Source organism: Lycium ferocissimum, chromosome 10 (assembly GCF_029784015.1).
Source record: "Lycium ferocissimum isolate CSIRO_LF1 chromosome 10, AGI_CSIRO_Lferr_CH_V1, whole genome shotgun sequence".
In the NCBI taxonomy this organism is placed as follows: Eukaryota; Viridiplantae; Streptophyta; class Magnoliopsida; order Solanales; family Solanaceae; genus Lycium; species Lycium ferocissimum.
This window is the reverse complement of record NC_081351.1, coordinates 50,195,201-50,207,173: the sequence shown is the minus strand read 5'-3', so window position 1 is coordinate 50,207,173 and position 11,973 is coordinate 50,195,201.

The window sequence follows — 11,973 nt, the reverse complement described above, 5'->3', positions numbered from 1 at the left end:
CCAAGTGAAATAGTATTAAAATACAACAAAACTAACATTATAAGGCTAAAGACATCCTAAACAACCACAAACATCAAATACCAAATCATCAAATCATACAAACAACTGGAATGTAAATGACTGAAATAAAAAGAAAACAAGATTACCTCTTTGATGCGCAACCCTAGTCGAGTGTTTGGAATTGGAAGTTTTTATCTCCCTTTCACCTCACAAACTCAGCCACAGAACAAAAAACAAAGACTCAAAAAAATTTAACTTAGGACTCAAGATCACAGTTTCAAAGCAAAGTTGCCAAAACTAGAGAATTAAGTCCTTTTTTTCGTGTGTGTTTCCGAAAAAAGTCCTCTCTTGATTCCAAAGTTGGGGTTATATTTATAGAACCCCTAAATCATTAAACCCTAGGTCCAAAACGATGTGGGACTCTTCAAATTTTAATAATAACATGTCATTATAAACCATATCAACGGCTAAGAAAGCGAATACACAGATGAAGGGTCAGATTTAACCCCAAAAAAAATCAATCTTATCAGTTTCTCATGAACCAATAGCAGCCCAAGATTCAAATTCAAAAACAACCAAAAGTAATTAAAGATTCACAGAGTTTTTACCGTTGAATCGACTAAAAACAAAGTAAAAAGGGTAAAATCTACCATGTTTGGATGATATTTGATAGCAAAGATGTAAACATTAAATGCATTACTCAAAACGGCCATACCAGACCTGCTAAAGCATAGTACATCTGAAATCTTGCCACTAGCAAGGTGACACAGTCGCTGGTCCATCGCCTCCATGGCGGCACTAGGGTTACGAAGAGAAAAGGGGGAAAAGGAAAGCGGGGCCTGTTTGGGCAGAAATAAAATGAAAGGGGCTTTGCCCTTTTTAATTGGTTGTGGGCTGGGTCTAGCCCTGTTGGGCTGGACTCGGTCCATAAAAAAATGAAAAAGGCAGGCCCGATTTTGCCTACACATATACATGTGTATATATATATATACACACACACGTTAATATGTATTCATTAGTATATATACGTTAATATATATTCATTAGTATATATATTAATGAACATAGATTAACGTATATATACTAATGAATACATATTAACGCGCGCGCGCGTGTGTGTATATATATATATATATATATATATATATATATATATATATATATTAATGAACATAGATTAATGTATATATAAAAAATGCAAACTAATGAGTAGGTAAAAATTTAAAGGGATTGATTCATTTTAATTAAAATTAAACAATCGATTAATTTAAAAACACAACTGATTTTCACAAAATATTGGATTTACAAGTATGGCCTTAATCGAATTAAAACATGAATTTTTTTTATTTCAATTATGGCCGTATTTGACTAACTAATTGATTATTTCAATTGTATCCATAATTAAACATATAATAATAATATAACCATAATTAATTATTTAAATTAATTATAATTAATTTGAGAATTGTCCATATAAAATGGAGTATGCAAAAATTAAAAATTCGGAGGCAAAAATGATTATTTATTTCAATTAATCAATTTCCTTGAAAAATAGGGTAAATATTTGCTGATTAATTTTTGATAATTTGAGCAATTAAATAAATAGTTATTTTACACTATTTCCTGGTTAAAATTAGTAAAATGCATCATTAACTGTTGTAAAGTAATTTCCAATAGAAATTATTTTACCAAACAATAAAGGTAAAATATTATCTGCATAGTTTATAAAATCATCCTGATTTAAAAAAAAAAAACATATATTACCCCATTTAATATTCAAGTACTTTGAGCAATAAAAATAAATTATAGGAGGTCAAAAATAAGGTGTCAACAACAGCTACAACTGAGCATAGAGTTCAGGAAATAAGAGCAAAGCACATCATTACGAAAATCACAAATAATTGGCTATAGGTTGCTTGCCCCATAATTTGCAACCCATAGCCAATTATGGGGCAAGCAACAGAAACAGGATATGAATGGTATGCGCTCCCGGGAAAATTTCCTTCGTTGTACATGAGAAGACTGCTCAGTACATACAAGGGTGCATTCAGGTAGTGGGGACATAAACTACCTTTGAATTCTCAGTTGTGTATGGTTTGCATACAGTAGAGGATAGACATCAACTATGGGAAGACCTGAGAGTGCTGCAAAATGGTATTAGCGGTCCTTAGATATGCATGGGAGACTATAATGTAGTTCTTCATGCTGATGACAGATGGTACCCCTGTTCAAGATGTTCAAATAAAAGATTTTTTCAGGAGTTTCTTGTAGACAATAGGAAGACAGAGTTGAAAGTAACTAAAAGGGAATACACATAGACCAATAATCATGTCCATAGCAAGATTGACACGGCAATAGTGAATGCACAGTGGATGACTACTATGACTCAAATGGAGGTGCATGCTATGGATCCATCATTCTCAGATCATACACCACTTAGTCTCAAGCTAGAGGCAGGTGCGGTTAGGAGATCAAGCCCTTTCAAATTTTGAATCACTTTGCAGACCACATTGATTTCCTGGGCTGTGTAGAGAGGATATGGGCAAAGCATACTACAGGGGGGATAGATGCAAAGACTATCGAAGAGGATGAAGAAAGTAAAGAAAGAACTCAAACAACTAAACACATGGGAGTTTGCTTCTGTTACTGATAAAAATACATTATGCCAGAAGTCATTTGCAACATGTGCAGGCTCAAATACAGGATCACTTGCACCATCCTGATCTGTTTGAGGTTGAGAAGGAAGCAAAGAGTCAACTGGAGAAATGGCTGCTAATTGAAGCAAGTATTCTGCAGCAAAAATCTAGGAATCAATGGTTGAAGTTGGGTGATTTAAATAACTCCTATTTCTTTGCTTGTATGAAAAACAGGCAAGCAAGTAATGGGACCAAAAGTCTTACAAGAGTTGATGGAGTGACAATTATAAATGAGAGGAGCATTGAACAGGAAGTTACTAACTTTTATAAAGATTTGCTTGGAACGGCTATTAACCAGATACCTGCTATCAATCCAGAGGTCATGAAAGAGGGACCACTTCTGGCAAGGACCCCACAACTACAGTTAATTGAAAATGTCTCAACAGAGGAAGTAGTCACTGCTCTGAAGAGTATCAATGACCACAAAGCACCTGGGTGGTATGGGTATAATGCCTTATTCTTCAAAAGGTCATGGTCAATAGTAGGAGAGGATATCATCACAATTATATTGGAATTTTTTGAAACAGAAGAGATCATAAACCTGTAAACTATACTGCAATTACTTTGATTCGAAAGGTAAATAACCACGTGTCAATTAAAGAGTACATGTCCATATCTTGTTGTACCGTGGTGTATAAAATTATATAAAAGATTCTCTCACTTATAGACTCCAAGGTGTTATGGATGATTTGGTGGACAACAATCAATCTGCATTTGTTCCTGGCAGAATCATCTCAGATAATATTATACTTAGCCAAGAACTTGTTAAAGTCTATGGTAGGAAAGGTGTATCACCAAGATGTATGCCAAAGATTGACATGCAAAAAACATATGATTTAGTGGATTGGAGATTCTTAGAGCAGGTTTTGCAGGCTCTTAACTTCCTAGACAGGTTTGTTCAATGGATAATGGCATGTGTTACAACTATGTCCTATACTATCCAGATTAATGGACAATCCACAAGACCATTTCCTGTTAAGAAAGGACTAAGGTAGGGTGATCCACTGTTACCCTTTCTATTTGTCATATCAATGGAGTATCTAACTAGGAAGCTTAAACTGCTTAGAAAGATTCCAGACTTTAACTTCCACCCTAGGTGTGAGAAGTTAAACATAATTCAACTAAGCTTTGCCGGTGATTTGTTGTTATTTGTAGAGGATATAGGGGATCTGTCCAACTACTATATGACAGTTTTCTGGAGTTCTCAATAGTGTCTGGACTTAAAACAAACCTATACAAAAGCTCCATATTCTTTGGTGGGGTTGATGTGGAGGTGCAAACTGAGATACTGGATTTGTTGGGGTTTGTTAAAGGAGAACTACCTATTAAATATCTAGGTGTTCCTCTTAGCAGCAAAAGACTCACTATTATGCAGTGTCAGAACTTACTGGACAAAATGGTTGGGAGGATCACTTATTGGACAGCTAAGATGCTTTCTTATGCTGGAAGGCTCCAATTGATCAAGAGTGCTCTTTGGCATTCAAATTTTCTGGTCCCAAATATTTTTAATGCCAAAGGAACTGGCTGGAAAGATTGAAGCAATTTGTAGAGCATTCCTATGGACTGGAGAGGCAAGCATCTTAAAGAGGGCACTTCTAGCTTGGGAAAGAGATTACCATCCAAGAACAGTAGGAAGGTTCAATGTTATTGAGCTACTCTCCTGGAATAGAGCAGCTATAAATAAACTCTTCTGGAATTGATGTAAAGAAGGATAAGCTGTGGGTCGTGTGGGTTCATACATACTACGGGAAGGGTCGGAACATATGGGAAATTGATATCTCTAAACAAGCTTCCTGGATGATAAAAAAGATCTTGAAAGCCAGACAATATGTAAGTGAAGCAAGTATGACTATTGATGAGTTGCTGCAATTGAATGTTTTCCCTATAAAAGTAGTATACCAGAAACTCAGAGGTGATTTTCCCAAGGTAGAATGGAGACAGTTCAGTTGTAGTAATAGAGGTTGCCTCAAATGGACATTTATTTTCACCTTAGCTGCACATCAGAGACTACATAAAAAGGATAAGTTATTTAGCTGGGATACCATTGATAACCAAACTTGTCTTTTGTGTAACAAAGAGAATGAGGATGTAAATCATCTCTTCTTATGAGGATGTAAATCATCTCTTCTTCAAGTGTGACTGGGTTAATATGGTGTGGACAAGGATCTAGCATGGCAAGGGGTTCAGAGGAATAGTATGGAGTGGAGCGGGAGCTGCAGTGGTCTAGTGTCAACATAAGAAGAAGGACTGCAAGAGCAGAAGTCCTCAAAATGTCATTAACATGTAGTGTATACCAGGTGTGGATGGAGAGAAACAGAAGAATCTTCCAACAGAGGGTCCAAAGTGTGGATAGTGTCATCAAACACACTTCCTAAGAGGTGTGCCTCAAAGGAGCTGGAGAAAAGAAATTACAAAGTTGACTGGAGCATTTAAATTTCTATCCTTAAGTCTTTTTTGTGTAACTGCCGGTGTGCTTTGCTGTAATTGTTGATAGGTTGTTTTTCATTTGATAGGGGGATGCACTAAGCTTGTTGCTCTAGTACTTAGAAGAATTGGGTGTGTGGCTGGAACTAGGACTCTGTCTGGTTTCAGCCTGAGAATGTTGTACATAACTTACACTTTTGGAAATATAACATATATTTGCCCAAAAACAAAAAAGTACAAAAATAAGTCAAAAGTTAGATATTCTCAACTTATGACTTTTAGCTTACAAGAATTACTTTTAAAAAGTCAATCAAAACATCCTCTAAATACAATATTATCTTGAGAAAGAAGTATAATAGGAAGTGTTTGATTTTTGATCCGACAATAGCCAACTTTATGATGAATTTATTATAGAGTGTGTACTTAGGCCCTAGAAACTCCAGTCTCATCCAATTGGAATGAGAAACATGTCGATCGGCATATCCTTTGCAACCTAGCTTGGGATCTATGAATAATTACATGGATTCCACCTTGTAGACTACATCAGCTTATCCTTATGGGAATACTATTTTCCAACTGCATAAAGTTTATGGCGAAGTCGAAATTTTAGGATGTTTAGTTGATTTACCTTTCTTCATTTTTTCTGAACTAGTAGTAGTAGTTAGATTTTAATTTCAACTTCTGTACCTCGGGTGATTTTTTATAATTAAGTGATTTCGGTTTTAATACTTTTGATTAGGTTTTAATTAATTTAGTTTATTTTAAAAGCTCCCTTTCTTCCTATAATAATGAGTCAAACAAGAAAACTTTAAATTAGTAATCCATCCCAACATTTGTTACATTAATCTTGGACACTTGAAAGTTGCAAGGTTATGCGTCATTTTACAATGGAAATCCACATCATTACTTTATTTTTATTTTTATTTTTATTTTTTTGATGTTTGTTACTGGAGATATACAACCTGAACTCGTCAACTATTTGTCTTCCTTTTTGCCTAAATCCTCTTCTCAAACGAATATTCAAAAGTTGTTCATTAATATTAAGGTTGTTCAGAGAACATTGACAAATTAAATCGCATCAACCGATAATAGGGGGAAAAAAAAGTCGATTAGTAGTTTGGTTTGTTAGTTTAGTGTTGAAGAAAACACTCCGATTATAATCAGTTTAGTTTGATTTTAACTTTAAAAAGTCCAACCAAATAAATATTATGTGTATAAAATTTCTAAAATATATTATACTTAAATGTATTTCTTATAATGTAACTAGTAAATATTTCTTCAACTTTTTCAAAATTTTCATACTTAACATATTATTACAGTTTGGACTTACAATTTTTGATAGTACAATAAGTTTTTTTTTTTTTTAATCGAATCATACTCAACCAAATCATTGTTTTTTTATGGAATCATAGCCCTTAAAACACGAAAATTCGAACCGAACTAACATATGTAACCCCTATTAATAAAACGGAAAAGGTTTCGAATATCTTATTAGAGCTATAAAAAGACTCATTTATCTACTCTTGATGATAGTTTTGGCCCATTTATCTTAAACTATCGGAAATATACCATTTATATCACTCATCAATAGTTTGGCTCATTTATGCCATAAATCAAAGTCATAAAAAATGACTCATCCATGCCATTTTTGCGCAAGGGAGCTCATTGACAACTTTTTATCTTCTTCCTTCACTTCTTTAACTAATATTTTCAGCTATTGACCTATATCATATTATATTAAAAGTCAGAAGCTGCTAAGCCTAAAGTTTAGATTGCGAAAATATCCATCAAAAATTGATCGACCATTTTGTCCTTCATGTAATTAAAAAACACGTTTATTAAATAGCCAATTTAACTACATTAAATCATATACATGATAAGGACTCTTACATCTTCCACTACATTAATTACTGTTCCTTTTTTCTTCCACCATTAAAAGCATTACATGCTATGAGTCTATTTTAAAATGAAAGCTCGTGAGGGGATAATGGCAGTGCAAATCGTCGTTATATAGTCCATTTATTATGGACAACGCCTGGACTTTTTCATCTTCCGGGAAGTGCAGAAATTAACTCAATACTTATCCATTTTTCATTTACTAATTACTAATAGTAATAACATTTATTTATGTCAGCCTTTTTAATTACCTCCTTCATATCATCAAATTATAACATTTATTATGAATGAGTAGCAATTACGAAGAGGCGAAGAGCCACTGATCTACAATATTTAAGACAGTTTTGCTTTGATGTCATGCTCGGACAGCTTTTTGCCCATTCATGAACGGTTGGTTTCTCCCTATTTCTCCATTCTTGCCATATGCATGTATGCTAATCGCGCGAGATCATTGGAGTGGGGTTCAAAATTAAAGGTAGAGTTTTGTTTGAGGAGAACAAGGGCTGTGTAAATTTTGTATATTAGTTTCCTCTCGGGTTCAATCTTATGTATAGTTTATTTTATCGTTTTCATCATAGCTATTATTGATAGCAATATATATATATATATATATATATATATATATGTGTGTGTGTGTGTGTGTGTGTGTATATATATATGTATATACATACATATGTATGTATATACATATATATATACGTATATACGAATTTATAAACTTAGAAAAAAATTAAGCATATATATATATATATATATATATATATATATATATATATATATATATATATATATATATGTATATATATATATATATACACATATATATATGTGTATACACATATATATACGTACATATATATATATATATATATACGTATATACGAATTTATAAACTTAGAAAAAAATTAAGCATATATATATATATATATATATATATATATATATACGTATATATATATGTGTATATAGGTATATATACGTGTATACACATATATATACGTACATATATATAGATACATATACGTACATATATAGTCTGCTAAATGGTTTGATTCTTCTGAGAAGAATTGGGTAGGTAACATTCAAATTGGTCACATATCTTGCATGGGTCTTACCCTATATAATATCTCTGGTCAAGTTACATGTTGTGATTTTTAATTTGTTATAGGTTCGCACACAAATGCTATTCGTAACGCCAAGAAATGAATCATACCAAAGTACTTTTGGTTGGATGTGACCGATGAGAAAGAGCTTTTTAGCCAATGTCATGACCATGCATCACACATAATAAAGTGAAAGTACAGACCCTTTGCAATTTAATGGAATGAAATATAGAAATGGTTAGTAGCCAAGCCCGACTGTTATACCTACGTTTAGGTGCGGGGCTGGGGTGCACTGGCACCTGTGGTATCTGAAAGAATTTTGTACATTTAATTTATGCTATATATTTACCGCTAAAACGTGGCTATATATGAGCTCCATCCGTGATGTCTGTGTTTATGTGTATATATTTGTCTGACTTTATTTGAGTCCACAATTTAAATGACCCAAAGAGTGGGATTTGAGACCAAAATAACCCATTAAAAAAAAAATTACATAAGTACCTTTTGCGCACTAATTGCAATAGGGCTAAACTGCACTTTTACAGTTTAGTCCTATTGCGCACTAAATTAGTGCGCAACAGGGGTTATCTTTTTTTTTTTTGTACAATTTTAAAGTTCTCAAATTCACGTTTTTCCATACTTTACCCAAGATTAGTCATGTTTCAAAACTCCAAAATAGCAATATTTTATATAGAACTTGATATCTTTTTTTGCGGACAATAATGTCGGCTCATTACATCAAGTATACCTAAACGTTTGGATCGTCGTTTTAGGGGTACGTAAAGTGCCCTGAAGTAAGTTTTGTTTGTTTGAATCTTGTTATCTTTAGGTTTAAGTGTTTTATTTTATAAGGTCTTGATTTAAGTGTTTTATTGTTTTCTGATTTAATCAATGCATTACTTTATTTCCAATGTACAAATAAAAATATTATATTAAAAAATAATTCATTCAATACGAGAGGTTCAAAATAACTCAAAAATAATTCATTACAATAATAAAATGATACATCATTCTTTACAATAACAAAATATTTAAAATAATACTTCAAGTACGAGACGCTCTTCCACTACGAGACGTACTTGCACTACCACGACCTCGTAGGCTACACAAATGCTTATGTCACGCCCCAAAACCCACCCTAGACGTGACCGGCATCCGACGTCATGAACAACATCGGAAGAACCTAAAAAAACGCAATAACAATATTTGAACCCGCCAGGTTCAATATTCGCCTCCAACAGTTTATAAAATAAATGTAACAAATCATGAATATATGAATTAAATCAGCGGAAGTCTTTATTCATCAAATACTTAGTCAAACGTAATAACGTGCCGAGAGTTAATCAATAACTCAATAACTACCCACAAAACGTATACTATGGAGCTTAAGATAATGAGCAATGTCTAAATCATTGGGACGCGGCCGAAACTAAAAGACGAAAAGTAAAGATAGAATGGTGCCCCACGAACAATCATGTGGGCTCCTTTGAATAGTCTCGAAAGCAACAAGTTCTCTTAAGTCGTAGGCGTATCACGAACACTGCTCCTCGATGATACCTAACATACCATCAAAAACATCGATGGTATGCTGAGTGCGGGTACTCGGTGAGTGTCTAAGGGCAATAGTTAACAAAACAAGATATAGTGAATAAAATCAATAAAATGATATCAATGAAAATAACGGTTCAAACCCGGGAATAAAGTGAGTCGGCAACATTAAAGAGTCATCAAAGAATCCAACAATGACGGACACATTAACTTAACTCCTTACCATTTACCGGGCTAAGTATTTTCGATGAATTCAAATCACCACAAGCCACTCACGGAGACAACAAGATATGAAACAAGCCACTCACGGGTAGATCAATCAATCGATACTCGGGTTAGGAAACCGCGGAGGCTAATCGTCCTACGGACTAGCAGCCCGATAGGTACGCCGGGCTTGGAAGCAACGGAGGCTAATCGTCCCTGCGGACTAGCACGACCATGGATACTCCGGTCTAGGAAGATACGGAGGCTAATCGTCCTTTGGACTAGCACGGCCAATAGATACTCGCGCTAGGAAGCAACGGTGGTCAATCGTCCTGCGGCCGACACAACGATACTCGTATCGATACGTTAGGATCCATATGACTAATCGTCCTCTGGATTAGAACGACTTGCCCATACGGAGGCCCAAACACCAACAAAATACAAATCATGGCATATTATCGAATCATCAATCATGGCTTAGAGCCGAATCTCACTTCTCAAGTCATCATCTCAAAATAGAGGCATTTCAAGTCATATCCGATTTAGAATCTTATTCAAATCTCTTATTCAATTTCAAGTTCAAGAAACCCATTCAACAACAAAACAAGTTTAAGGTCCAACCTTTAGAAGATTAAGTTCAATCATCCAACAATGGGAAAAGCCAGTTTCACAAAGTGGTATAGTTCGTATAAGGTTCGATGCGGGCTTGACCCTAAACACGCATGACCTTATCTAAAAGAAATCATCTTTAATTCTAGAATAAATTCCACCAAAAAAGAGTTATAACTTATACAAACAATCAAGGAAGGATTCTTAAATATAATTCATGCTTTCACAATATAAGCGTACTTTACAAGTAGACATAGTTGAAAAGATGATTTTTGGAACATAGACATACTTCAAGAAAGATTTTTGGGAAAATCTAGACATATATGAAAAGATGAATTTTGAAATATAGACATACAAATCATCTTTATAGTCAACTTGTCTTTACGGTTCATTATGCCATATTGAAAGAATAAGTCATTCCAACCAATGTTATGAAAACGTATAACTTCTTTACGAAAGATTTCCATGTCCTAATTCATCAATGAGAATATCATTACCAACATTTAACCATCATTATCAAGCATCTCTTATGGAGGAAAACATTCATAATATCACATACATATATAGGGTTTGTTGCAATCTAGGTTTAATGTGGGTTTGTCCCCTCACACACATTAAAACCCATTTAGACATGAATTGGAGTTCAAGAAACATAAAAAAATTATTTTTCCTTTCATTCACTAAAGAATCTTGAATAAAATTTATACTTCCAACAATAGTTTCAAAAGTGATTTTCATTCAAAATAAGTTTTCAAAAGAGAGACATACAAATCACAACCAGAGAGTTCATAAAAACCGATCGAAAGAGTATGTTCAAAAGAGACATACCTTAATATGTTAAACAAAGTTTAACAATTCACTTTTCTAATGAAGAACACCCAAACCCTAGCTTGAACCACTTTGGGAAGAATTATGTTGCAAACCCTAGGTTTTGGTCACAAGAATCATGTTAAGAATCATGGGTTTGATGTTAGAATGGATTAGTAATGTTAAGGATGTCCTTACCTTTGATTTGAAGACTTGGAGGAATGATTTTCGTCCTTATGGTTGTTCAGAAAGTGGAGGAATAAACAAAACAAGCGTCTTATTTATACTTTTCTAGTCAAAGCGGGCCAAAGGACGCCCCCGAAGGACGGACAGTCCTTCGTGTTACGGACCCTCCTTTAGTGGAAATTTTCGGAGAGTTTTGATGATTTTTGAGGCATTACGGTTCCGTGTTACGGCCCGTAACACGTGTTACGGTCCGTAACGTCTCACCGTAACACAGGCCAAATTTCCAGCGAAGATAGGCTTCAGTAAAACGGGCATAACTTTTTGTACATAACTTTTCTTGGGCTGGGAGACCTACCATTGGAAAGCTATTTCAAAGATCTACAACTTTTGTCAAGGAAGGTTTTCCAAATTTGCAACACATTTTCATGAAAATCGCCCAGAAGACAGACCTACCAAAACTTAGGCGAATTTAAGAGCCCTTAAGAACTTCAATTGTTGGT